Source organism: Lygodium microphyllum, chromosome 2 (assembly GCF_053477565.2).
Source record: "Lygodium microphyllum isolate KBCC chromosome 2, Lygodium_microphyllum_v1.1.10, whole genome shotgun sequence".
Classification (NCBI taxonomy): Eukaryota; Viridiplantae; Streptophyta; class Polypodiopsida; order Schizaeales; family Lygodiaceae; genus Lygodium; species Lygodium microphyllum.
The window spans coordinates 128,852,657-128,879,659 of record NC_141136.1 but is presented as its reverse complement, the minus strand read 5'-3'; the positions used below and the strand labels follow the sequence as shown (position 1 = coordinate 128,879,659).

Genomic DNA, 27,003 nt, shown 5'->3' with positions numbered 1-27,003 from the left:
CTACCTTGGAGAAAGGTTTGGGATAGTGTCACTCATCAACACACTTCCATCTATGTCTGATGATATGTAAAGATTGTTCGAACCCGATGCATTCACCTTGGGGGAAGTACTATCAGTGTCCCTTCAATATATCTCAAATGCAGTCATGGACTCTCGTACTGGTGTTTGACGCCATATGGCTTCCAACTGCCTCACTACTTCAGCCATAGATGGACAAGATTCTGTATCATCCTTACAGCAAGAAATTGCTAGTCTCACAAGAGGCTCTAGAAATTCAAATGGATATGAGCCCATCTTAGGGTCTACAATGGACATCATCATGCCAGCCTCATATGCAAGGTTGACCTACAGCACTCCACATCCGTTAGAGTTTTCCTAACTTGAAAACCCTTCTAAAAAGCATCCTTTATTTTTGAGACAGAAAACTGCCAAAGATTGTTAAATCATTACCTCCCTCATAAGATTTTTCCCATGTGAAATGGGCTCCATGCTTGTTACAAGCTCTAGCAAGACAACTCCAAACTGTAAACATCACTTTTATCAGTGAGTTTTTGGGTCAAGAAGTACTTTGGATCCAAGTAACCATGTAAGAAATTCTAGCACTTATTTATCAAGCAATAGTGTGATTCACACTCCAAAGATAACTATGATCAAGTCTTTAGAATGCATGCATCCTTGATGTGCAATTAGTCCCTACATCTATGCTCTGGTAGAACCATAGCATCGAGAATAGGATATGATCAACCGTATGAAGGTTCCACTCACCGGAGTGCCTTTCACTACAGATGAAATTGGGCCACCTACTGCACCTTCTAGCTCAGGAACAGGGGCAAGCTTTGAAAGCCCAAAGTCTGCGACCTTAGTTCTCCTCTTTCTATCAAATAAAATGTTACTAGCTTTGATGGCATGGTGATATATGGCCGGTCTTGCTTCTGTGTAAAGATATAAAATGCCTCTAGCTGATCCCAAGGCTATTTGGATATGGGTTGGAAAATCTAGGGCCACCTTTGATTTTGCTGAAACATTATAGCCCCTCAGATATCAATGAAGGAGAAGCTTCTCAACTGCTCTAGAATTGATGTACAGATATCAATACAACTAGATCCATGTATTGGTTTTGAAGAAGATCATCATGAAAATTTTTACTCACAACTAAGATGCTCTTGTAAGGTACCATATTCCATGAACTCATACACCAGCATTTGCAACAAAGCCCAAGATAAGTTCTCCTTACTAGTTTAGAAAAGCAGACACTTCTTGAGCTATGAGAAAGGTAGAAACCATGCAATACATAAATGTTCACCTTGATCATTGCAAAAGCCTAACAAGGAGACGAGGTTGTGATGATGAACACGTGAAAGCAACTCCAGCTGTGTATAGAATTCTTTTGCACCCTGTAATGATCCCTCTTGTGCATGCTTAACTTCAGCTACTACCCCATCAGCCAAAATAGCCTTGTAGACTTTCCCATATCCACATTTCCAAATCTACATGGAATCATCAAAATTGTTGGTGGCCTTTGACATTTCTTCATATGTAAAATCTTTCACACTGGCGACTTTAATCCGTCAATGGTGTTTCTCTGCAAAGAACCACAAAATGCTCTGTTAGTACATGGTCTTTTATTCTGGAATCCTTGAAAGTACCAAATATCTCAGAACTTAAAAATCAACCAAATGAAGGATGTTAATCATAGCCCTAATAACAATTCTCACGGTAGAACATTTGATTTCCATATTATCAAACAAGAAATTTAAAGATGCTCCATTTATAGTGTGTGGCAATCAAAAGAAAACATATTTAGTATTACAATGTTTTACAATATGAGGGTCCATACATCAATAGAAGGGGGGGTGGAATCATACTTTCTCTAGAGGAACTACATCATCTAATAACAAAGAACATCGCAACACCAACCAATGTGGCTGTAAACATAGCTGCAACAATCACAATACCTATAATAGCACCTCCACTCAAGCTCTTTCTAGATGGAGCAGACAATTCTACACAGTCAACAAGCTTGTGAGCCCAAATGAGAAAACAAAGAGCAAAAAACAACACTCGAAAGACAAAACTCCTTGAGCGAGGACTTGCAGGTCAATGGGTGAAAGCTTACCATTGTAAGGAAACACTATGTTGAAGGATATCACATCGTAAGGACCAAATGTATTATTGTCAGGAATTTTCCAAGTTGTGAAGGTATTGTAAAGGTATTGGACCTTTGATTTATTGAATTTATCTCTACTTGGCAACAACATGATTGACATCCACATATGTGGACCAGCTTCCCAATTATACTGGGACACATTTACCTGATATGATGAGAAGTCTAGTCCTAATGATAGGTAATCTCAGAACATATCCTCGTAGGGTTCAAAGATAGAAAAACTAGGACTTTTCAATCGATATCCTACTTCAAGAGGATAGGCGCATTGGTAAACACCTTGCTGAGTTAGTAATCCATAATCAAGATGCTGATTGTGAGTCGCATCAAATGTTGATTCTTGAAATAAAGTAGATAATTTAGGAGTGCTTTCATCATTGAGAAGCTCTGAATTGCTTCCATTAAACATTGTGCAGACGTTTGGTGGTAATAAAGATGTATTGTTGCAGACTGGATTTCCAAACAAGCTGACAACAATTATTTCCTAGTATCAACCTCCTCCATTTTTCCACTTCTACTACTCACACTTGGCATCGAAAGAGGCCTAAAAAACCTTACAAGATCTCAGCTTACCTAAATCTGACATTCTCTACAGAATCCAATGTGCCAAGGATGAACGCAGTAAGATTATTATTCAGAAAGTCCCTACAGAATCATAGAGGGGAGGCTTAAGCATCATTTTTTGTTTGGTAAAGAGCAATTGTATTAATCATAGCAAAATTACAAGATCACAAGAGTCACAAAAAGCTAATGTCACAAGGACACAAAATTTTATTTCTTTGCTTAGCATTTGATTAAAAAGTTAAATCAAATGTGTAAATGTGTCTTGCACATGTGAGATGCATGTTAATTATTTCATAGTGCAGGTCCCACGACCCCAAAATATAAATATGTGCGAAAGACAACAATAGTATAGTAAGTTATGTTTGATAGATACTACTAACATCAATGCACTCGTCAAGGAACTCTATATCAATACCTCTAAAGCTATGCATTAGAGCTAGACTATTAGACCCAATTTTTAATCCACTATGAAGAAAAAATCAAGTGTACATGTTGCTATTTACACTGAACAGCAAATAGGACACTAAACCACTTGAAAGAGGCGCCCTAAGTGACCTCTTAAACCATAACTCTAATATCAATTTCCCCCCCATCCCAAAAGAGAAGGCCATTCAATGAATCCTTGAGCCAATGTGACTTGCAAGCCCTCCTCTTGTGTCTCAAATATATACATCCACTTTGAATGAACATATGCAGAAAATAAAGAAAACCTGGGTGACGGGGAGATTTCTTATAGAACAAATATTGACTCTGAATTCTGAAAGGAATCATGTTGGATACCATTCATTGTAATGTTTCCATCTAATGAGTTGTCCCGCAGGATTCTGTAGCAAGGTAGCATATAATGAATATTCAGTCTGCCATTTTCAGAACAACAATACAAACTAAAGCACCAATGCAGACTCCTATGCATAAGAAATGATCATTCAAGGCAGACAAAGTGAGTCGTTGCAAACTCGCCATCTTCTAGAACACTTATAGAAAATCCAGTTTTGGCACTTCCAGAAAGTCACTGGCACTAGCCCGTCCAGCTGATTGTAAGAGAAGTCACTAAATAAGACATGAAGGTGGTTAGACTTGACACTACAAAATCAACCCAATATCTTGAGACTTTGGACACCTACATAGTTGTAAGAATTGTAGAAAGAGGCCTAGATGCAAGCATACCTCAAGCTCCTATGAATTAGCATGAACCATCTAGATTCTTTACCCCATAAGAGATATTCAGAACAAGAGGAAAATGTCTAACTGGTTTTTTACAGTTTCCAACTTTTCCAACAGCCATCTTATCATCCCCATTAGCATTGAAAAGTGTTATTGACGCTGTATAGCACACTATGCTCATCCTCAAACAAAAACGTGCATGATGAGCTTATGCTATTAAGACTTGAACATTTGTCATTCTTTCATATTCTTCAGATGGAATGCCTAACAAAAATTGTATCATTAATGTGAATGGATACAGGAGGCTTGATTGTATATGGAACCAGACAGAGGAAAAAGGTGTAACAGACAGTTAGAGTTTGTACCTACATTTTTTAAAAGTTCACCATGTGGGAGTAGTTTGATGGTATTGAGCCAGTAAAATGATTATTGTCAAGTTGTCTATCACACCATGAAGCATCAAAACATTAAACCTTGAAGACTCTTGGAAAAACTCTGCAAAGCGAGTTCAATGAGGATACTCTTGTTGGAAGATACTAGCAATTGGATTAGCAGATTTTCTTGCCTTGATCATTTATTGGAGTTGAAGACATTCTCTTGAAGACTGGGTGACATATTTGAAGCTCTTGTATTCTGATATAGATCTTGTAACACCATATTGGGGAACATGGAAATTTCCCATAAGTTTGGGACATGTGGTCAAATCTTTGTATTTGTCATAACTTGATCCAAATCGAGAGCTCTATAGCTCAATAGACTCTATTTTTCGAGCGCTTTCCAATGATAGGTCACATCATATGGTTTTGAGAAACTTATGGGCATGTTATCGGGTGCCACCTTTTTAGTATTCAAAAAATGGGAATCGAGAGATTCCCAAACTCACTGATATTGTGTTTTGTTGTGGTTTTCTTGAGAGGATTGACTCTCTTGATTGATCATTATATTTGTAATCCGTCTAGCCACTTGTACTTGAACCAAAATTGTAATACACATAAACCTTGTCATCAAAGTCTCGTCTTATAACTGTCTCAATCCGATCTTCCGTCTTGGAATTTCTTAAGGACCTTTGTGGTCATGACTTTGTTTTCAAAAACCCTCCAATGTCAAAAAATGTGTGTCATAATGAGCAGTTTTATGAGAAAAAGACACTACAAGATATAGGCCTTATATCGACGTTAAAAGCGATGAAAATGTTCATAAAGAAATTTTCCCCTGTCATCACAAAAAGCATCATTATTGGCGACACCATAGAACAGTCGGTATCAGCATCATTATCACTGTAGCTATTTGTGTCAATATCAGTGTTACAAATGCGACGCTGATACTGACGCAAATAATGATGCTGATAACGACGCTTTGCGACGCTAGTAGTGACACGTGTAGTAAATTTGCGACGCTAGTAGCGATAATAACAGGGAAAAAAAAATTTGTGGCAGGCATTATGTGCTTTATTTGGGCCATACAAAATAGTTTCAAAAATGTGTACAATGCTTGTGTAAATAAAGACAAAGTGTACTTAAATCATAACACTAATACATGAAATAAATACATGATCGCATAATGAAAGTGACCAGTACAATCATGGCAAGATACTACTACTACATAGAAAATGTCTACACAAATCACGTGACCAAAAAAGAAGGGTGTGTGAGCTCCAGGGATCCAAGGGCGAGCTATAGATCATCGCCATCCGAAACCTCATCCCGCTGCAAAGGAGCATCAAACGGACTTTGCAAAAAAAGAAACAACTACACATCAATCCACCATACAATAATGCATTCTAATTAAACATAGTAAGTACTGACAAGAAAGATGAGTGGCTTATAGAGCCGCTATGTCCATACAATCAGTCAATCAATGCAATGAGATCGTGCCTCTCTACATATCGAGTCTCAAGGCCGGTGGGATCGTGATTTGTAATGGAGTGCTGCAAAGAAAACAAAATACAACTATTAGAAACACGATTGTCAGTACAAAGGATATTGAAAAAAAATAAGCAAGTAAAACAAAAGAAAAACTTACAAAGTCCTCCAGATATGTCATGTGGCCGCCACTCCCAAGATGATGGACCACTCCGGCCTCTAGTCGTGCCCTCGCTGCGTCGCACTGCTATCTCCAACGTCCTAGAGAATCTGTAGCCTCCTCCATGAATCGGCACCAGTCCTTCGCGTCTAGCCACTCGGGCTTTGAAGACCCACTCTTGAGTGCCTTGCGTGCGTCCCATCGTTTGTGTGACATATATGCACGTATGCACTCCATCATCCAGCCCATAGAAAACCTATCTACTGTAGCTGGTACTAGAAACTCCTCATGCAAGGATGCTACTATGTGGTCCTTGCTCCCCTCTGGTATGTTATTCCAATGATCCAAGACGTTGTGCTAAAAAACTTGTTGGCACAACTCTCCCATGCGATTCATCACCCTCCTCCCCTCATCATTCATGATGATGGCTCGTGATCTATCATCTACAAGGTAGGCATACCCCTTTGGGCTATGCCTAAGATGGGTCCTCTCCCACCTACGACCACACTCCTAGGCATATCCAGGAGACCCCTGTACATCTGGTGTACCTACCGGGGTAGTATCTATCGGAGTAGCACCCATAGAGGTGCCACCTGCGGATGACTGAGCAAAAGCCGAAGTGAGTGGAGTAGACATACCCATAGGTGTGACAAATCCCAAAGGTGACGCAACTCCAACAGAACGACGAGACGGAGATACCGTGTCTGTACCTCCATAGCAACCACCTGAGCCATGCTCTCTCGAACTACCACAAGAGCGAGGAGTAGCACCTATATCCTGAGCAGACCGTAGGCTCAGTGCATCCGGATCTCTGCAGCATCCCCCTGAATCACTCCCTTGGTCTGGCCCAAGTCTTGAGCATCGACCTCGTTTGCTGGAAACTGAAGCATCAGATCGCGCCGAAGTAGATCTAATAGAGCGGCCTGATGGTGTCCGAGAAAACTCCTAGTCTACCATGTCTCTGAATCTCGCCATCTAATCTAGACACATATGCGTGAAGATCTCCTGCAGCTCCTCATCGCTCATCCCTTGACTCATCTTGATGATCTAAATATCCACAAAGATCACCTGCATAGACAAAAAATGATATTAGCATACTCAATATAAATCATACAAAGCACGGTAATATAAATCTTCAAAAAATGATCTTACTTAAAATGCATATCTTATGTACCCTTATAAGTGATTCATCAACGAATTGAGTAGGTGGATGCTCCAAGTATGAAGTATCCTATGGTCCCATGTCAATCTCCTGACACAACTCCGCATACACTAGAAGGTCGATAGACATGTCACCACAAAAGGATGAGTCCACCTCATTCTCAAAGAATTCTTAGACTCCTGTATTTCCATCATTGTTACCCCATGTTGGCTCCTCTACATGCTCCAAGCTTTCGGTGGCCTCCACCCCTTGCAATATCGACCCCTCTATTTGCATATTGTCCTCATCTATGCTCGAAACATCGCTTTGATTATATACTCTTGCACTTCAGGGAGTTGAAGGTATAACATACTACCATCGAGGTTGTCAGGGGTTTGGATAGAAAATTACATGTTCACAATTACGTACAAGAGAGATTTAACTATTCTAACTTGTACCATGTCGTAATACAATTAAAAAACATATGAGTTCATGCACCTGTTCACAATGGGTCGCCAACACAAACGTGTCATGCAAATCCGTCCTTTTTTTTGGAATCTATTTCAAGAAATCCAGATGGACCTCGTCAAGCTCCTTCAAGTACCATATTGAACCACTACATATCGAATAGGATCATGGAGAAGCTACGGTAAACCACTGTGACAATACTTTGCAAGTTCCCAAAATACTCCATCTCATCTATAACCGTGTTTGGATCTGTTGCTCGTCGTCGGCTCTCTTGCTCGAACCTTGCCATGATACCACAATCTGTTGTGGAGCGCATTTTGTCAATATACTCCACGTGAAAATGCCGTCCGCGCGACCACGCTACATTATATATTTTGTATTGTACATTGAAACACTCAATTAGTTGTCGCATATAAAATATAGATACGACAAACCCTAAACACATCATCACCTTTGGACTACATCCCCTCGAGAATTCCCACTCCTCGATTGAGACCTCCGCCCCTTCGCGAGACGGTGCTGTCAAAGCTCCATGCAGCCATCACGTTGACATAAAACACGGTATCTCCTCCATGCCCTCGAGATATCGAATTAGTCGATGGCGTGTACTACGTCAAAATTCAGATCGCGCTTCCTCTGAATCTTTTCTAGCTTGCTGGTACCTAGCGAGCCACGTCTCCATAGAGGCATGGTGCAACATACAAAAGTGATTCACTTTCTCCTCCATTAAAGCATCCATTCTTTTTTCTACCCCATTTCCAACCACCACATCTCCGGTTAGTGGGCCTCCAATGATCATTGTCCTCAAGATCCACGAACAGATCAATCTGTTCGTCGTCTATTTTCGGTATATCAACAAGGTTATCTAACATATCATCTGTCTCTTCTACTAGAGTTTCTTCTCGTTGCTCTTCTCTTGCAAATTCTTCCAATGCATAATCCTCCTCATCTCTTTTCTTGAAAATCTTGATTCTTTTTCTTGCAATGGGCACTCTAAGCACTGTCCCATCCAATTCTGTCAGCTCACATGTCTAACAATGTATGGCCCAAACCATCTTTTCACCATCTTCCAAAGTGCAGTATGCTGATTTTCAAGGCTACTATCAAAGACTAATGCCCAGTCTCCCTCTTCTATTGCTCTAGGCTACGAGCGATGTTTGCTGCCAAACCTGTCCTTATTTCTAAGTCTAGCAACCTTCAACCTGCCAATAGCTAGTTGAATATCCTCTGGTCTTCTCTCCAACTGCCGGATCCGAAGAGCTAAGAGCTCCTCTCTTGTCAAATCCTCCTGCTAAGGTAAAACTGACCAAGTCAAAGCACAAGTCTCGGCATAACCAATTTCTAGCCATACATCAACTCTGCGGGCATATATCCTATGGTAACACTATGGTAACTCACGGGTTTGAGACGATAACTTGAAATACACTTACGGGAAAGCTAAGGTTCATACACACACAAACACGCAAGCCACATGCAGAACAAAATGCAAACACAAGGACTAGGTATACATGAAACACGAATGTCACACACACAGAATTTTTGGTGGATTCCACACCTCAGATGCACAGTAGTACGACATCCCCTGATCATTGTCATGAAGATCCATGAACAGATCAATCTCTTCATTGTCTATTTCCAGTATATCAGCAAGGTTATCTGTCATATCATCTGTCTCTTCTACTGGAGTTTCTTCTCGTTGCTCTTCTCTTGCAAATTCTTCCAATGCATAATCCTCCTCATCTCTTTTCTTGAAAATCTTGATTCTTTTTCCTGCAATGGGCACTCTAAGCACTGTCCCATCCAATTCTGTCAGCTCATATGTTGCATTGTCAAAGACATGTCTGACTATGTATGGCCCAAACCATCTTTTCACCATCTTCCGAAGTGCAGTATGCTGATTTTCAAGACTGCTATCAAAGACTAATGCCCAGTCTCCCTCTTCTATTGCTCTAGGCCGCAAGCGATGCCTTCTGTCAAACTTGTCCATATTTCTAAGTCTAGCAACCTTCAACTTGTCAATAGCTAGCTGAATATCCTCTGGTCTTCTCTCCAACTGCCAGATCCGAAGAGCTAAGAGCTCCTCTCTTGTCAAATCCTCTTGCCAAGGTAAAACTGACCAAGTCAAAGCACAAGTCTCAGTTGGCATAACCGGTTTCTAGCCATACATCAACTCTGCGGGCATATATCCTGCGGTAACACTATGAGTCGTACGATCAGCCCACAAAGCAAATGGTAGAAGTCTCGGCCATTCTCCAATCCGTCCTCTGCATGCTTTGGCTAATGCTTTCACTATCGGTGGATGCCCTCTTTCATTCTTTCCATTTCCCTCTGGATTGTATGCTGTGTGAGAGCGGAATTTAGGTGACGGGAAGTGCTTAAAAATAGCTAAAAATTATGAAGATCAAGGGAAAAATATTCACTGTCAAAGGCGGCGGCTCGATCTAGGACGATTTTAAGCGCCAAAGTGCTTTAAAGGCGCCCGAGCGACACTTGTTGATTTTTCATAATTTTTCAGACAGTCGTGCGGGTTGACACAAGCTACTGGCCAATGCGGGATGCTAAGCCGGACGCCCAGGATTTTTCAGAGCTCGATTCCGAGTCCGGACGGGGAAAAGGCCACAAAGTGGTCAAGATTTGAAAAGGTGGACCAAACTTTGGTCAAGTGGTCATGACCCTTGGGGGGGGGGATGTAACATTAAAATGTAGCACAAATCGTGGGCAAAAAAGGAGAGGAAAAAACGTGGAAGCATGGCGCCTGTCAACGGCCGAAAAATGCGCTATGGGGTGGATGGAGGCAACATGCTGGCTGTGAATACCCTACCCAATCGACATTGGGGCTTCAATCCTCTCTGTAGGCCGATCTTATCGCCATTCTCCGCTCCTCAATTGATGGCCTGAATGCTGAGATGGAAATCTAGTCTTTCTCTCTCCTCCCTCTCTCTCTTCTAAGAGGCAGTTCATGTGTGGGAAGGAGCAATGAAGAAAGAATGATGGAGACTTGTCCGGCATGGACCGGATTGCTACATGGGCTGAGAATGGTGATTTGTGATGTTGCTGGACATGAAGTGTTGCTGTTTTCCTGATCTACAGCCATGGACACAAAACCCGAAACACGCGTTTAAGCGGTAAACTAAAAATTACAAAGAAAATCTAGTGTTTTTATGCTTTTGATTGATGGAATGCCGTTCATATGGACTAACATTTGATTATGCTGCTGATTCTTCTGAGTTCTTACTGTTTATAACCAGAAATTATGAAAACATGCATTTCATGGCTCGAAATAATGTCAAGAAACCCGAAAACGTATGAAAAATGGGGAAAAACAATGGTTTTGGGCATATAAATGGGGAAAACCGTCGATACACATTAACTAATCTCTCAATTTTGTTGCAAATGAACTAAGGGCCACAGCCCACAAACTGGTTTTCATTTTCAGCAATTTTAAAAATACCAGAAAATGAAGAAAATGGGGAAAAATGATAAAAAAACCCTTGAAAAATAGGGGAAAAATACATTTGGGGCTACGAAAAATATAGAAAAATAGGATTTATGTTTGTTGATGTATAGCAAGGCTGGGGCATGAAGTTGTGCTTCAGTTCAGCCTTGTTTATATGTTTTAGTGCGTGTTTCCTTCCTTTCTCCACATAAAATGACAAGGAAACCCTGAAAGAAATGAATATAATGATGCACTATCAACGGGGAAGGGTAGAGTTGTGGAAAAAATGGTTAAATACCGTGTGAAATGAAGAATAATTTGCTGATTTCTATGCATAGCATTTAGGACGGATGATAATTAAGATCAAGAGCTTAGTAGCACGAGGATCACCTCGGTGCTAAGCCCATGCAACGAAGCACAAAGCGGTTAGAAAGAAAAGCATGAAAGAGATGTTTTGCACTTGCACGCTGCTGGTTTTTAAAATGTTTGAGCACTAGGCATCCACCTCTTTGCATGATCATTTAGAGGAAATTAAAAGTATCAGAGTTAGCTCCTGGATATGCATAGCAATTGTTTTCAGTAGGCCTGTGACCCACCGTTGAGAGTGTGAGGTTCCTATGCTGTAGGATAGACGAGGGTTAAAGGGGAAGTCAAGTGAGGAAATGGTACATTCCTGGATACGTTTATTTGTTACCTTGAGCGACGTTTGTGCGAAATGTTTAAATGTTGAGCGACGCATCGAGGGGCCAATCCCCAAGGTGTAGGAGAGTCGCAGAGGGTTGACGGCATTCAGCCGTAGGAGGAACCCCATGTGTGTGTGATTCGAGCCTTTTGGCTATGTGAAAGGGACTCCCTCTGAGGAGTAATATTGGGTTAGGATCAGTTGGACTACAACGTATTACAAACGCAATGTTTAGGAAGGCAGAGATTTTGATAGACGCTCCTGGCCGCGAGGCCGAGGGGTTGTCTTGTGCATAGTGACGAGGTCCGGCTAGTGCATGAGCCAGTGCCGGCCCGTTTTTAGGTCCATCAGTGGTGCGTCTGCCGGGAGCTGCTTAAAAGTGGCGGTTCTCGAATCCTGGTTGTTTAAGGACCAACTAGCAGTTTATGCCAAAGGATACTGAGATTGATCCGTTATTTATTGATAAGCATCGTCTAGCAGAAATCCAAAAGCAAGAAAGAGACGAAAGAGCTAGGCGACGTGCTGAAATTTTTAGGAGATATTCCCCTAAGCGGAGCGGTGCTGAACCCTTACGAGGGAGTGGATCTAGTGGTCTTAGGACCCCAAGCAGTAAGTTAGGAGAAGGTGGAAGCTCGAGTGCTCCCCTTCCTTCTATAAGCCAGTCCACGTCAAGTACGGGAGGTGTAACCCCACCGGTCTTTATTCCTAGTGCAAATCCAATCCGCGTCATGGCGCAGCCTATTGCAATTCCAGCAGGAACGATGGATTTGCCGGCTCTAGGTTACCCGCTACCCATTTTTAATGGGTTAGTTGAGGAAGATGCGGAACTCCACATTAGGGAGTTTCAAAAGCTGATGTTTAACTGTCGCATTCAAGAGGAAGGACATTTAATGATGTTCTTCAACATGACTCTCAAAGGAAGAGCCGCTATATGGTATCATGGTTTAGAAGCCGGAACTATATTGAACATTGATGCATTTTATGGAGCTTTTCGAAGGGAGTTTGCCCCTGAAAGGGGTGGGCAGTATTGGTTGCGTGCACTCAATGTGACCCGCCAAGATCCACACGAGGATATTCGTGCTTATGCGAAGAAGATAAAAGAGGTCTTCCGTAAGTTGGACACCTCCATTCCTATCCCCGCAGCTGCCCAATTGCAATATTTTCTACATGGGTTGGACTTCAATATCCAATTGCAGTTGAGTAGTGTCCCCTTGGGGGATATAGACACTGCCATTACACGAGCACAAGAGGTGGAATCCCGACTACAAGCAGCTTATGCTTCTCGAGGCAATTCGAATATGGGTTTAGTATTGGGAAACAATATGGCAATAGCCAATGGCAGTAGTGGCCAAGGGATAGCGATGGCTAATCCTAATGGGAGAGGGAATATGATGCAGAATGTCCCTTTATTACCAGCTCCCCCTAGCATGTCGATGCCTACGGGCAGTCAAATGGCTCCAAATGGTGGAGGCCAGGCGGTCAATTCCAATACCATGCCTGTGACTCAACAGCCTGTGCCTAATCGAATTGTTAGGCCGATTGAAAGACACGGTAATGACCAAGGCTATGAGTCGAGTTCTTCCAATGTTCTTGGCGAGGTTAAGGACATGATGAAGCATTATACCGACATGATTACGGAGCAGTATCGACAAATAGCCGTTGATGTCAACTTCCTTAAAAAACAACAAAATTTGATAGGAAGTAGATACCCGGAGGAGGGTGCACCGTCGAGGTTTAGTTGCAAATGGTGTGGCGGGCAGCACTATCCAAGAAATTGCCCAAATGTTAAGTGCGACATTTGTGGAAAATCTGGCCATTTAGCAGCTACTTGCTGGAGTAAGATCAGTTCTCTCCAGCGTGGTAGTCGGCAACCAGGGCCTGTTAATCATCGTGCCCAAGGAAATGACCCCCAGCCAGAAAATGGGCCTAAACAAATACTTCAACGACCAAAGACTACAGTGGAGGAGCTACCAAGTGGTAGTGGGGTTAGTTTGATTGAGGCTGTACGCGTTAATGATGCTGAAACCTCTAATTTGCGAGCTGTCCTTACAAGAGGTAAAAAGGGTAGAGAAGCCGACATGGATAAGCCTGTCGACGGAAACCCTAAACAAGGCGACAAAGGAACACAAGTTTTGGATCCTGCCCTAGAAGGGGGACCTTTGAAGCCCGTAGAGAGTAAAGCCGATAAGGAAGCACCAAAGAAGAAGGTGAAAGTTAAGAAAGAGGCAATAAAGCCAGTTCAGCGACCTAACGAGCGGATGATTTGGCGTGAAAAGCGAGCTCTATCGAACTATCATGAATTCGATTTGGCGGGCTCTCTTTGCGAAGTCAAGCCGGATGTGAACCTTTTGCATCTTATTAAGCTTTCCCCAGGAGTACGTAAGGAATTTAGAAAGATCCTACGTACCGGGTATATCGTAGAACCTTTGGGTATTGCGCGAGTTGGTGATGACTGGTTCGAGCATGCTGAGAAGCATTGCCCAAGGGTTGCAGCCTATGTCGATGGGATATTAGTAGATTATGCCATTGTCGACACGGGATCATCGGTCAACATTATGAGTTCTGAACTGATGGAAAGGTTGGGTCTTGCAATCCAGAAAGATACCTCCACAATTCTCAGAATGGCAGATGACAGTTTGAGACAGCCGGAAGGCTGCATTACTAAGATCCATGTCACTGTTGCAAATGTAGAATGCCTGTTGGATTTTAGGGTGATTCGTTTTGCAGGGCGGCCAAGTTACCAAGTATTACTTGGACGACCTTGGATCTTGCAAGCGGATTGCCAAGTGGATATACCCGCCGGTCGATTGTTATTCGGCAGAGGTGCCCAGCGTGTGGTGGTTGATGCTTACCCTGAGTCCCCGCAGAGTGAGAGAGCTCCTCTATCTTCTACAGAATTGGAGACATTAGAAGATTTATCTGCTAGTGAGACATCATCGAGTGATGAGTCCAAAGAGGGATCCACCACGGAGGACATCTATCAGATCACTTTGAACGAGCCGATAGAGGCCCAAGATCGTATAAGAGATGCAGATGTTATCGAGCTAGACCTTGGTACGCTTGATGATTCGCGGCCAATCAAATTAGGCTCTATGCTCAGCTCAGCAGAAAGGGAGGACTATGTGGCCTTGATCCAGGAATTCCGTGATATCTTTGCCTGGAGTTATGATGAGTTGAGAGGCATTCCTCCTAGTCTTGCTGTTCATACAATTCCGTTGAAAGAGGGCAGTCGTCCTGTACGGCAGAAAGTAAGGCGTATGCCTTTCGAATTGAGGGACGGGCTGTTTGAGGAGTTGCAGAAGCTTCGAAAAGCGGGTTTGATTTTTCCTGTACAACACACGGAATGGTGTTCGCCAGTTGTGATTAGAAAGAAGAAGAATAATCAGATCCGTTTATGTGTAGACTTTAGAGAGCTGAATAAGCAGACAGTTAAGGACTACTACCCATTGCCATTTATTGACCAGATTTTGGATCAATTAGCGGGTAGGGAGATATATTCATTTATGGATTGCTTTGCAGGATATAACCAAATGGCAATTGCAGAAGAGGACAAGTTGAAAACAACTTTTATCACTGTATTTGGCACTTTTGCTTACCACGTGATGGCTTTTGGTTTATGCAATGCGCCTGGTTCGTGGCAACGAACAGCCGATAAGACATTCGGTGACATATCCCCTGAAGAGTTGAGGGTGTTTATTGATGACTTAGGGGCCGCCACCGTGAGAGAAAGGCAGTTGATCATTTTGAGAAAATGCTTTGAGCGCTGTAGACAATTTTGCATCGCCCTAAACCCACAGAAGTGTGCTTTTGGAGTACCTTATGGGCTATTGCTGGGCCATGTGGTCAGTTCGGTAGGAATTGCGACAGACCCCGAGAAGGTCAAAGTTATAGTTGCCATGGGTCCACCACGCACTCCGAAAGAAGTTCATAGCTTTCTGTCTTCGGTTGGTTACTACCGTAGATTCATTAACGCCTTAGCAGAAAGAACGTTGCCACTTACAAATTTATTGTCCTTTAGCTGTTCATTTGTATGGGGTGACCCTTGTAAGGTAGCATTCGAGGATGTGAAACAAGAGCTAGCAAGAGCGCCCGTTTTAAAAGCACCTAAAAGAGGTGAGGTGTTCTATATATTCTCAGCAGCCACCATGTATAGTATCAGCTGCTGTTTAGCCCAAATTTGGGAAGAGAAGTGGTACCACCCGATTGCTTTTGCTAGTCGGAAGCTGGGGGTATCCGAAATCAATTACACCTACATGGAGAAGCTGTGTCTAGCGATGGTCTTTGGGACCAAGAAATTCAGGCATTACATTCTCTATGAGAAAGTCGTGCTTTATACGAAGGCGGAGGGACTTCGACTATTGATGAATAAGTTACAGCCGCCTGATCGTTTAGCGAAGTGGTTGATCACTTTGCAAGAATTTGATTATGAAATCAGGAGTAAGCCACCAAGGTTGCAAGGCATCGTGGAATGTCTAGTGGACTTTGGGGAGCCGAAAGAATCTGTGGCTGAAGGTAGTGACATGGAGATGATATTTAAAATAGATACGGCATCTATTCCCTCCTGGTATGCTGCAATAACGCATTATTTATCAACAGGAGAGGCGGGATCCGAACTATCTAAGGCTGAGAAAAGGAAAATTAAGCAGCAAGTGTTAAAGTTTGCCTTGATCGCAGGTACATTATATCGGCAAGGGGTTGATGACATCTATCGCCGATGTGTGATGCCTGACGAGGTGCCATTCATTTTGGAAGAGTGCCACGATTCTGCTTGCGGTGGCCATTTTGCTGGACGGCTTACAGCACAGAAGGCTTTAAGAGCAGGTTATTGGTGGCCTGCCATCTTCCAGGATGCGTTTGCGTATGTTAAGAGATGCGATATTTGCCAACGACATGATAGTCGAGAGAATAGGAAACGACCACTCACCCCTATTATGGCGATACTTCCATTCGAGAAGTGGGGAATAGACTTCGTGGGTCCTATTACTCCGTCGTCGACTACGCAAAAGCGATACATCATTGTAGCAACTGACTACTTCACAAAGTGGTCAGAAGCACGTGCAACAAGGAAAGATGATGCTAAAGAAACTGCTAGTTTCCTTTTAGAGCAGATAATATGCCGGTTTGGTCCACCGAAAGAATTAGTGTCGGACCGCGGAACCCATTTCCTGAATAAGGTTATTAAAGGTTTGACAGAGTTGTGGAACATCAAGCATAACAAGACAACCCCATATAATCCGCAAGCCAATGGGCAAGTTGAAAGTACCAACAAGCAGCTTGTGGGCATCCTGTCCAAAATTGTATCAGAAAAGAAACGAGATTGGGATAAAAAGTTATACGTGGCAGTGTGGGCCTATAATACGACCTTCAAACGAGCCACTGGCCATACCCCGTTCAAGTTAGTATATGGGGAGGAGTGTGTCTTGCCTTTAGAGATTGAGCTGCCGACTATTCGGTTTGCCATCAATCATTCTTTGAGTGATGAAGACGCTCTTTTTGAGCGCTTGACGACACTGGCACATTTAGATGAGCTTAAGTTGCAGAGCTTATTGCACCAAGAAGTGGCGAAGTGCCGAATGAAGAAGCTACACGACCTCAAAGCCAAGAAATACACCTTCAAGAAAGGACAGCTTGTTCTGTATTATGACGCACGACGTGAATTATTCCCAGGCAAGCTAGAACCCAAATGGGATGGGCCCTATAAGATCGTTAGAATAGGAAAGAATAAATCTACAGTGTTGTTAGGTGACCTTGAGGGGATAGAATTTAAAAATAAGGTTAATCTTAATAAGATTAAACCTTATTACTTCTGATTGCACTAATGCTATGACTGCCTTGCAGGTCTAGGCAAGATTGATCAAACATCTGCAAGGAAATCGTGATAGAGTTTGATGGGTCGTCTGATCCCTTATTTAGAACACCCATATTTGGAACAGAGGTATCATCAGGGAAAACTCATTTGGTGGAGCAAAGGATACAAGGTGATTGAGCAACAAGGCGGGACATTTATTTGGGAAATCAAGGTCTTCTGCCATCACTGCCTACAAATTTTGACGAGCATCCCTGTCGAATTCAATGATGATGGAGGGATGGAGCCTACAGTCCACCCGTTGAATATGCTGAATTTCGATTACCATAATTACGAGTAGAGTTCAGGATGGCGGGGTATGTAAACCCTTTATGGACGTACACCTTGTACTTTGATGGGGCGTCCAGGGGTCCATGCAAAAAAGGAAGCGTAGGAGTTGTCATCCGAGACCCTCGACGACGCATTGTCATGAAGTTAGCTGCTTATCTCGGGGTGAATTTTACCAATAATATGGCAGAATACAAAGCCCTGATCATGGGTTTGAATATTGCAAAAAAGGGGGGTATCCGCCAGTTGTTGGTGAAAGGGGACTCTCAGTTGGTTTTAAATCAACTCAATGGGACGTACATGGTGCGGAACCCGATCCTTTGTATGTACCATCACACTGCCATAGCCCTGCTAGACGAATTCGATAGAGTGTCTTTTCAACTGATTCCACGGAATTGGAATCAGTTTGCCGATTCATTGGCTAATCTTGCGTATGAAGAGGACCTCTTCTTTAATTGTGGCCCTTGTCACGATATATCTATTGATGGTGATACAGGACCTGGTCGTTTGTGGGGTATGCTTTCTGAACATGCCCTCTTTGGCAGACGATGGTTGATTTGGGTGATGCAAAGGGTAAGCGAGACGCATCTACCTTTATTATCGGGGACCCACAGACTGATTAGACGACATGTGATGCGAACACCTCTTGCGATATATGCAGGGGGGATAGGTCATAATTTAATGCACCTAGTTTAGGGCTACGAGCCTTTGTTCCCCTGGGAATGGTATGCTTTGATGTCTATCATGGTTGTTTCCAGGTGGATGTTCTGCATAGTATTGGTTTATTTCATTAGGCCAAGAGGGCCGATTCAGTTTTGTAGCAAAGTCATGTCTGATTTCATTAGGCCAAGAGGGCCATTTTCCTGTCTAGTGCGGGTGCGTTTAATTGGGTTTTTGTTGAGTGTTGTGCTGGACAGGTTTCGTGGTTCGTGGAATTTGGTGGAGCCTGGAGGAGCCTTTGCTGCGATGGAAGCTTCTTGTGGCCACTCCAGGTGATATTTCTCCTTTACGAGTACCTTTCTTTCCTGTTATATGTGTATTTGTACTTGTCGAGGGGATCTATTTTTTTTTGGGACCGGCAACCAAGGCATGAAGTCCCAGGTTTAGGCTACGTATGTTTGCGGGAGGTCGGAGTAGTCATTGCCTCCTGTAAAGACATTGTTAGACATTGAAAGACCTGTTTTAGAAGGAAGTCCTAGTGGCTCTGTTCTGCTAACCTGCTAGGCAGCCGTTCTAGGAGTTCTTGTTAGTAGTGAGGCAGTTAGAGAAGCCTGCTAGAAGATAATAATAATGATGTCGAGAAATCCTGAATATCCTAAAAGATGAATATAAATGCGAAGGTGTGTAAAAAGGGGTTCTAACCCCTATCAAAGAAGAGGAGAAAAGACATGAAAATATATAAGCAGTTGATCATTGCCTTGCGAAGGCCTGGTAGGTTCCTGGGGACGAGTCAGACCCGGGGCCGATACCTTGTCTTCCTAGGGGTGGCTTCTTGCTGGAAAAATAATATCAAAACAAGGAAGGTTGGAGCGAAAATAAAAGTGAGCGTTAGAAAAGGATTAAGTGTCGCCTTGCGAGGGCCTGGTAGGTTCTTGGGTGCCGAGACAGGTCCTGAGACCGATGCCCTGTTCTCCTTGGGTCACTACGCTCAGCTCCCTCCTTTTTACATGCCCAAGTATGTTCATCTCATAAAAACCCTAAAAGAAGAAATGGACTGAAAGAAAATATCCTTTGCTCAGGCTATAGGAGTCCTCGCCTTGTAGGAGCTCCTAGTTGTGTTGTCTTTAGTTGGTCAGTAGTTCAGACTACCACTTAGGGCAACCTCTTTGGCAGTTCTTTTTAGTTTGGCTGTGTTGGAGCGGTTGGTTAGTGACTCACTTCGGATCTTCTATTAGATGATGCTAGGCCTACTCCTTGTGGATGTTATGCCTTGGTTCTGTCTAGGGGTAGGGGGAGCATTGTGCTGAGTTTTATGATGATAATTGTTTTGTATCAGTTTGATGCTTCTTTGGTTGTTTATGTGCAGATATGTTGGTGGATTCGACGGGCTGAGTCGCCCTATCCCGTGGTCGCCAATGAGAGCGGAATTTAGGTGACGGGAAGTGCTTAAAAATAGCTAAAAATGATGAAGATCAAGGGAAAAATATTCACTGTCAAAGGCGGCGGCTCGATCTAGGACGATTTTAAGCGCCAAAGTGCTTTAAAGGCGCCCGAGCGACACTTGTTGATTTTTCATAATTTTTCAGACAGTCGTGCGGGTTGACACAAGCTACTGGCCAATGCGGGATGCTAAGCCGGACGCCCAGGATTTTTCAGAGCTCGATTCCGAGTCCGGATGGGGAAAAGGCCACAAAGTGGTCAAGATTTGAAAAGGTGGACCAAACTTTGGTCAAGTGGTCATGACCCTTGGGGGGGGGGATGTAACATTAAAATGTAGCACAAATCGTGGGCAAAAAAGGAGAGGAAAAAACGTGGAAGCATGGCGCCTGTCAACGGCCGAAAAATGCGCTATGGGGTGGATGGAGGTAACATGCTGGCTGTGAATACCCTACCCAATCGACATTGGGGCTTCAATCCTCTCTGTAGGCCGATCTTATCGCCATTCTCCGCTCCTCAATTGATGGCCTGAATGCTGAGATGGAAATCTAGTCTTTCTCTCTCCTCCCTCTCTCTCTTCTAAGAGGCAGTTCATGTGTGGGAAGGAGCAATGAAGAAAGAATGATGGAGACTTGTCCGGCATGGACCGGATTGCTACATGGGCTGAGAATGGTGATTTGTGATGTTGCTGGACATGAAGTGTTGCTGTTTTCCTGATCTACAGCCATGGACACAAAACCCGAAACACGCGTTTAAGCGGTAAACTAAAAATTACAAAGAAAATCTAGTGTTTTTATGCTTTTGATTGATGGAATGCCATTCATATGGACTAACATTTGATTATGCTGCTGATTCTTCTGAGTTCTTACTGTTTATAACCAGAAATTATGAAAACATGCATTTCATGGCTCGAAATAATGTCAAGAAACCCGAAAACGTATGAAAAATGGGGAAAAACAATGGTTTTGGGCATATAAATGGGGAAAACCGTCGATACACATTAACTAATCTTTCAATTTTGTTGCAAATGAACTAAGGGCCACAGCCCACAAACTGCTTTTCATTTTCAGCAATTTTAAAAATACCAGAAAATGAAGAAAATGGGGGAAAATGATAAAAAAACCCTTGAAAAATAGGGGAAAAATACATTTGGGGCTACGAAAAATATAAAAAAATAGGATTTATGTTTGTTGATGTATAGCAAGGCTGGGGCATGAAGTTGTGCTTCAGTTCAGCCTTGTTTATATGTTTTAGTGCGTGTTTCCTTCCTTTCTCCACATAAAATGACAAGGAAACCCTGAAAGAAATGAATATAATGATGCACTATCAACGGGGAAGGGTAGAGTTGTGGAAAAAATGGTTAAATACCGTGTGAAATGAAGAATAATTTGCTGATTTCTATGCATAGCATTTAGGACGGATGATAATTAAGATCAAGAGCTTAGTAGCACGAGGATCACCTCGGTGCTAAGCCCATGCAACGAAGCACAAAGCGGTTAGAAAGAAAAGCATGAAAGAGATGTTTTGCACTTGCACGCTGCTGGTTTTTAAAATGTTTGAGCACTAGGCATCCACCTCTTTGCATGATCATTTAGAGGAAATTAAAAGTATCAGAGTTAGCTCCTGGATATGCATAGCAATTGTTTTCAGTAGGCCTGTGACCCACCGTTGAGAGTGTGAGGTTCCTATGCTGTAGGATAGACGAGGGTTAAAGGGGAAGTCAAGTGAGGAAATGGTACATTCCTGGATACGTTTATTTGTTACCTTGAGCGACGTTTGTGCGAAATGTTTAAATGTTGAGCGACGCATCGAGGGGCCAATCCCCAAGGTGTAGGAGAGTCGCAGAGGGTTGACGGCATTCAGCCGTAGGAGGAACCCCATGTGTGTGTGATTCGAGCCTTTTGGCTATGTGAAAGGGACTCCCTCTGAGGAGTAATATTGGGTTAGGATCAGTTGGACTACAACGTATTACAAACGCAATGTTTAGGAAGGCAGAGATTTTGATAGACGCTCCTGGCCGCGAGGCCGAGGGGTTGTCTTGTGCATAGTGACGAGGTCCGGCTAGTGCATGAGCCAGTGCCGGCCCGTTTTTAGGTCCATCACTGTGGTTAGAGCCAACTTGATTCCTAGTTGAGAGAAAAACTCCCTAGCTTCATCTGCATCTAATTCACCGCGATCTGTAGTGATCTTACCCACACAACCATACCTGCAAAAAAATTCTTCCAATAAGAACTTACACACTGCACTAGTGGTCTTCGTTCTCAAAGGTCTGCCCTCAACATGATTGGTAAGATCCTCTCTAGCCAATACAATATATCTCATGTGCCATAGACCCATCGGCATACTAACCAAGTCAACTCCCACTTATAATGAATGCATAGCGGATAGATCAGGTGAAGCTCGTCTCGATGACGCACTACGGAATACATCTGACAGTCTCTGCAAGTCTCTACAAAGCGAGAAACATCTCTGTACATGCCTTTCCACCAATATTTTTCCTTGATTTTCTCATAAGTAGCCCACACTCCTCTATGACCAGCCCAAGGACTCTCATGAAACTCTCTCATCACCTATAACTGGGTCTCTTTATCGCAGACAACGCGCAAGGGTAATCCACCTCTTTTCTTCGGGTGCTTCCAAAGAAATCTATCCTTGAGAAAATAACCATAGGCTTTTCTCCTGATCTTCTTGAACTCTTCATCTGTCCATTCATCTCTTTTGCTTAGTGTACTAAGGTACTTGCCAATCTGCAACCAATCTCCAGCATAGAGTTCTTCTATGAAAGCCACAATATCATAGACATGGCAAACATGATCAACCATAGCGGCTGAAATTTTTGCATCATCCTCTTCTGCAAGTAGTGTCTCCTCATCATCATATCTGGCTCTAGACAGCATATCCGCCACTAGATTATCCTCCCTTGCTATGTGTTTAAATTCTGTATTTAATGACTTGATGTATGCGATCCATCTCAGCATAGCTATGTCCGGAGTAGAGCAACTCGTAATCATACCTCTATCAATGGCAAGCAATCTGTCTCTACCACAACTGGGGCTCCAATAAAAAACTCATTGTCGCATTTGAGAGCCGTAACAACCCCCAGTTATTTCCTCTTGATTTGTGGATACCTCCTCTATCTCTCGTTTAGGACTTTTTTCCCAAACCGAATAGCGTACATGTTTCCATCTGCATCATCTTGACCCACAGCCCAACCTATGCCAACTGTCAATACAATAGACTTTCCACAATTATAATCTGCTTTCCTGAGAGTAGGAGCAGTCTGCAATAACTTCTTCAATTTCCGCATGGCTCTAGTGTGGCTCTCATCCCAATAAAATTTATGTCCCTTTCGAAGTAGCTGATATAAACAATCTGCTACGTGTGCAAAATGGGGTATCCAAATCATGTAAAACACACAGGCTCCAATGAATCTCCGTACCTCTGAAGTGGTAGAACAATACTCTGTGATCTTTCCTATAGCATCCACCTTCGCAAGTGAAGGTTTCCTGCCATAATACCCACACATATGTCCAACAATGACGACCTCATTTACTCCAAAAATAGATTTTTGCCCTGATAGTGTCAAGTTCACTTCTTCTAACCTGGCCAAAATCTTTTCACAAGCTGCAATATGATCAGCCACATAGTATCTGCATCCCTGCTCATTTAGACTCTCATTCTTCTCTTCTTCTGCACACCCCTTAATGGGCACATCATCCAAGAAAGGCATGGTAAGCTGAGGTATGTACTCGCGAAGGACCTTCTACATGGCATTCATCATATACGCAAGCTAGTTGTACTATAACAAGAGGCTCCTCTTGAAATATCAACCTCCAGACCTCAATGATATACTCAGGATGCTTACGCATTTTCTCCTCATAGAAAATAACATCATTATACCTCTACTATAATCCACATCAGCAGGAGTAACACCGGAGAAGGGTTCATCACGCTGACTGGCCCCTCATGACTCCATCCTTCAAGCTTCAAAAACAATGCTCCATCACGACTGTAAGCAAAAGCTAAATATTTCTCCAGTCTCTGGGCTGCAACCAAAATATATTTTTCATCACCTAGTCCTTAGTTCAAAGAGCCATAAGCCTCCACACAGGCAACTGCTGTGCCGTTCCAGTAGTCGCCCTCGGGATACGAACAATGGCCGCTCCAGCTTGTTCTTCCTCTGAATCCTTCCGGGCTGCCCCTATCACTCTAAAAGGAGAGCTGCCTCGCTTCGCTATGCTTCCTTCATCAATCTTCTCTCCTTCCAGTCAAAGCATACTGTTCGTCGAAGTCGCCCAGAAAACGAGTTCCCCACTGTTCAGCCGCAGCAGGGGTTGCTGCGTTGTCTGAATCGGGATCCAACATAATGAAGTAAAATAAAATTGTAGACTGCTGTGCTTAGATTGTCCCAACTGAAATACGCCTTCTGTGAGGAACCCAGGTCTGCGCATGTCATTCATGTTCACTGTCTGCTACCAAAAAGCAACCTTGTTTCATCTGCTATGCCTAGTCTCTCGATCTCATTCTTCTTCGCTGTTGGAGATCGGGGAGTGGGTGTTGCAAACCTGGAGACATGGGATTTGTCGTCTCTGCTCCCTATATTTTAGAAGGTGCTGGTTCTATTTGTCAAATTTCAAACAGTGTGCCCTTGAGTGGGAGGAAGCAGGTCGAGATCCTCACGCTGCAGTTACGGCAGTTTTGCCAATCCCCCCTTTGCGATTCAAAAAAAGCTCCTTTCTTTTTCTTTCTCGTAGCTCCCAGAGTGCCCGTTTCTCCCAGATTAGCTTTTCTGCCCCTCCAGTAAAGCGGCTCCTGAAAATAGCCATCTAAATTTGTTCCTTTCGTGATAGCCATCTAAATTTGTTCCTTTCGTGGGCCTCTTTGGCACAACCATATCTTTGTCGTTTCCTTTGATGAAGACCTCAATCAAGTTTCTGTCAACTGTAAGTTTGTTCAGAGTAAGTGTTCCTACAAGCCTTCAAGCAAAGAACAAATGTTGTAGCATTTGTAGATACACCTTTATGGTTGCACAAGCTTTCAAGCAGATAACATATGTAATAGAATTGGCATGCACCCCTTGATGTTGCATCTCCTCATAGCATCGCATAGCCATATCACCTTCACGATTATGAACATAGGCATCTAGCATTATTGTCCACGATATAACATCATGGACAGTCAATTTCTCAAATGCTTCTCGTCCTTCCTTGATAAAACCACATTTTCCATACATGTCCACGAGCATGTCACCAACAACAGAGTCTCTTTCTAGGCCCCTTAGGATGATCTCAGCATGTATCTCTTGGCCCATTGGGAATGCTCCTATGCTGCCACAGGCTTTCAAACGAACCCTTGGTCACAATCAAAGTGGTCCATGAGATTGCATCTCGAGTCACCAATCTACCAAAACTCCTTGTTCTTCTCCATCTTCATCATAGAATGAAAGAGCAAACATAACAACTAAGTATGTACAAAGTATCAAATCACACACACGACTTTTGGGTGGTTTCACACCTCAAATGCGCAGCAATACGACAACGTTGTATCTTATGCAAGGGAAAAAAAATAAAACAAAGAGGTACAAGCTCAACCCCTTTCACTCCTTGTGTGATGGTGAAATTTAAAGAAGAAAGTTGTTCGTAAATCTTTCTATATTTTTTCTTTGAGTCCACTACATGGTCCTCTCAAAGTTTCACCAAGTGAATGTAGGAAAACAATAAGTGACAAAGCAATGCAATGAACCTCAAGACTTGAAGACAATATCGTCGGCAATAGATGCTTCCTATGAATATCTTACACTACAATAACATTAAAGAATTGAAGCTGATACTAGCGTCAGAATCTTCCTGAAGATCTCAAGCCTGAGAGGCATCATGTCAAGACATCAAAGGCCAATCAAGACAACAAGTTTATCTTGGAGCCTTTGTGAAGAAATATAAAAATTATAGAACCATCAACAATGAGGATCCGATTTCTTCAATGATACCATATCTTTACTACAACATCTAATGGTCATCTACTTCCTTAGGAGAAGTTCCAAATGGCTTCATCAATGAGCATACCAATCTTCATCAACAAGTTCAAGTTCTTCTTCAATAGCACCTTCATCAATAATGTGGCAATGTGCTTCGATGTCTAGGCTCAATGTTTCAATCTTCATTGTACGCACTTTAGTGCACCACTCATCTTGTGTGCTAAGTTTTATTATTTTGAATTAGCCTTTTGATCTCATACTTCCATTTCTCCTTGTAAGGCAGCATGCCTTATTGTATATCACTATTGTTACTTGTCTTGCCAAAATTTTAAAAAAAGAAAAAAGAGAAAAAAAACAGATAAGAAAAAGAAATATGCACACACATGCAGCATTGCATTGCACCTAGGGGTTCTCAAGTTGGATGTGTCTAGTGTCTTCGGTCAGCTAGCTCTATTTCTAACCCCCTAGCCCTTTTTCTATTTTCTTGCACATTTACTTAGGGCACATCAAGGTCAAGACATACCTAGGGAGTCTTGACTCGCCTTGGTTAGACTTTTCTCCTTGAGTCATTTACAAATTTTCCCTTTCCACTCCATTTCATCATAGTACCCGCAACTCAACTCTAGCACAAAGGTTGAAAAGGTTCTTCAGTCTAGAGATCACAATTGTGTCAACTACCATGAGTGGTTGGGTCCAACGAAGAACCATGCACTTTAAGAGCATATTGGATTGGACTCTCTAGCTCCTATCCCTCTCTCATCAGTGTTTTTTCATACTCTTCAACATCAACAATGTTTTTCCCTTAGTATCAAAAGTTCTTCCCACCCTCATCAACATCAAGGTTCCTTACTTCAATTTCCAACATCATCAGAAGGACCTTTGAGGCAATCTTCTAACTATGCATTAGACTATGTATGCACATGCACCCACTATCAATATTTTCACCATAATTTACTCATGATTTTGGTTCCTCAAGTGTGGGACAACACTTGAGGCTTGTCTGGAGTTCCAACCCCTGTCCCAAACTAACATCTTTATATGTACAGTGCATTTAAAAAAAACACTAGCACTTTCCCCTAGGAAGAGATTACACGTGAGTTTTTCATTCGCAAGAGTAATAGTTTAGATTCGACATCATCATTACTACATCAACACCAC

At 42.7% G+C, this 27,003-nt stretch overlaps 1 pseudogene; it reads right to left on the bottom strand.

The window, feature by feature from the left end:
• On the bottom strand, positions 1–26,031 carry LOC148040310 (putative LRR receptor-like serine/threonine-protein kinase At1g06840; annotated as a pseudogene).
• Positions 26,032–27,003: the final 972 nt, after the last annotated feature.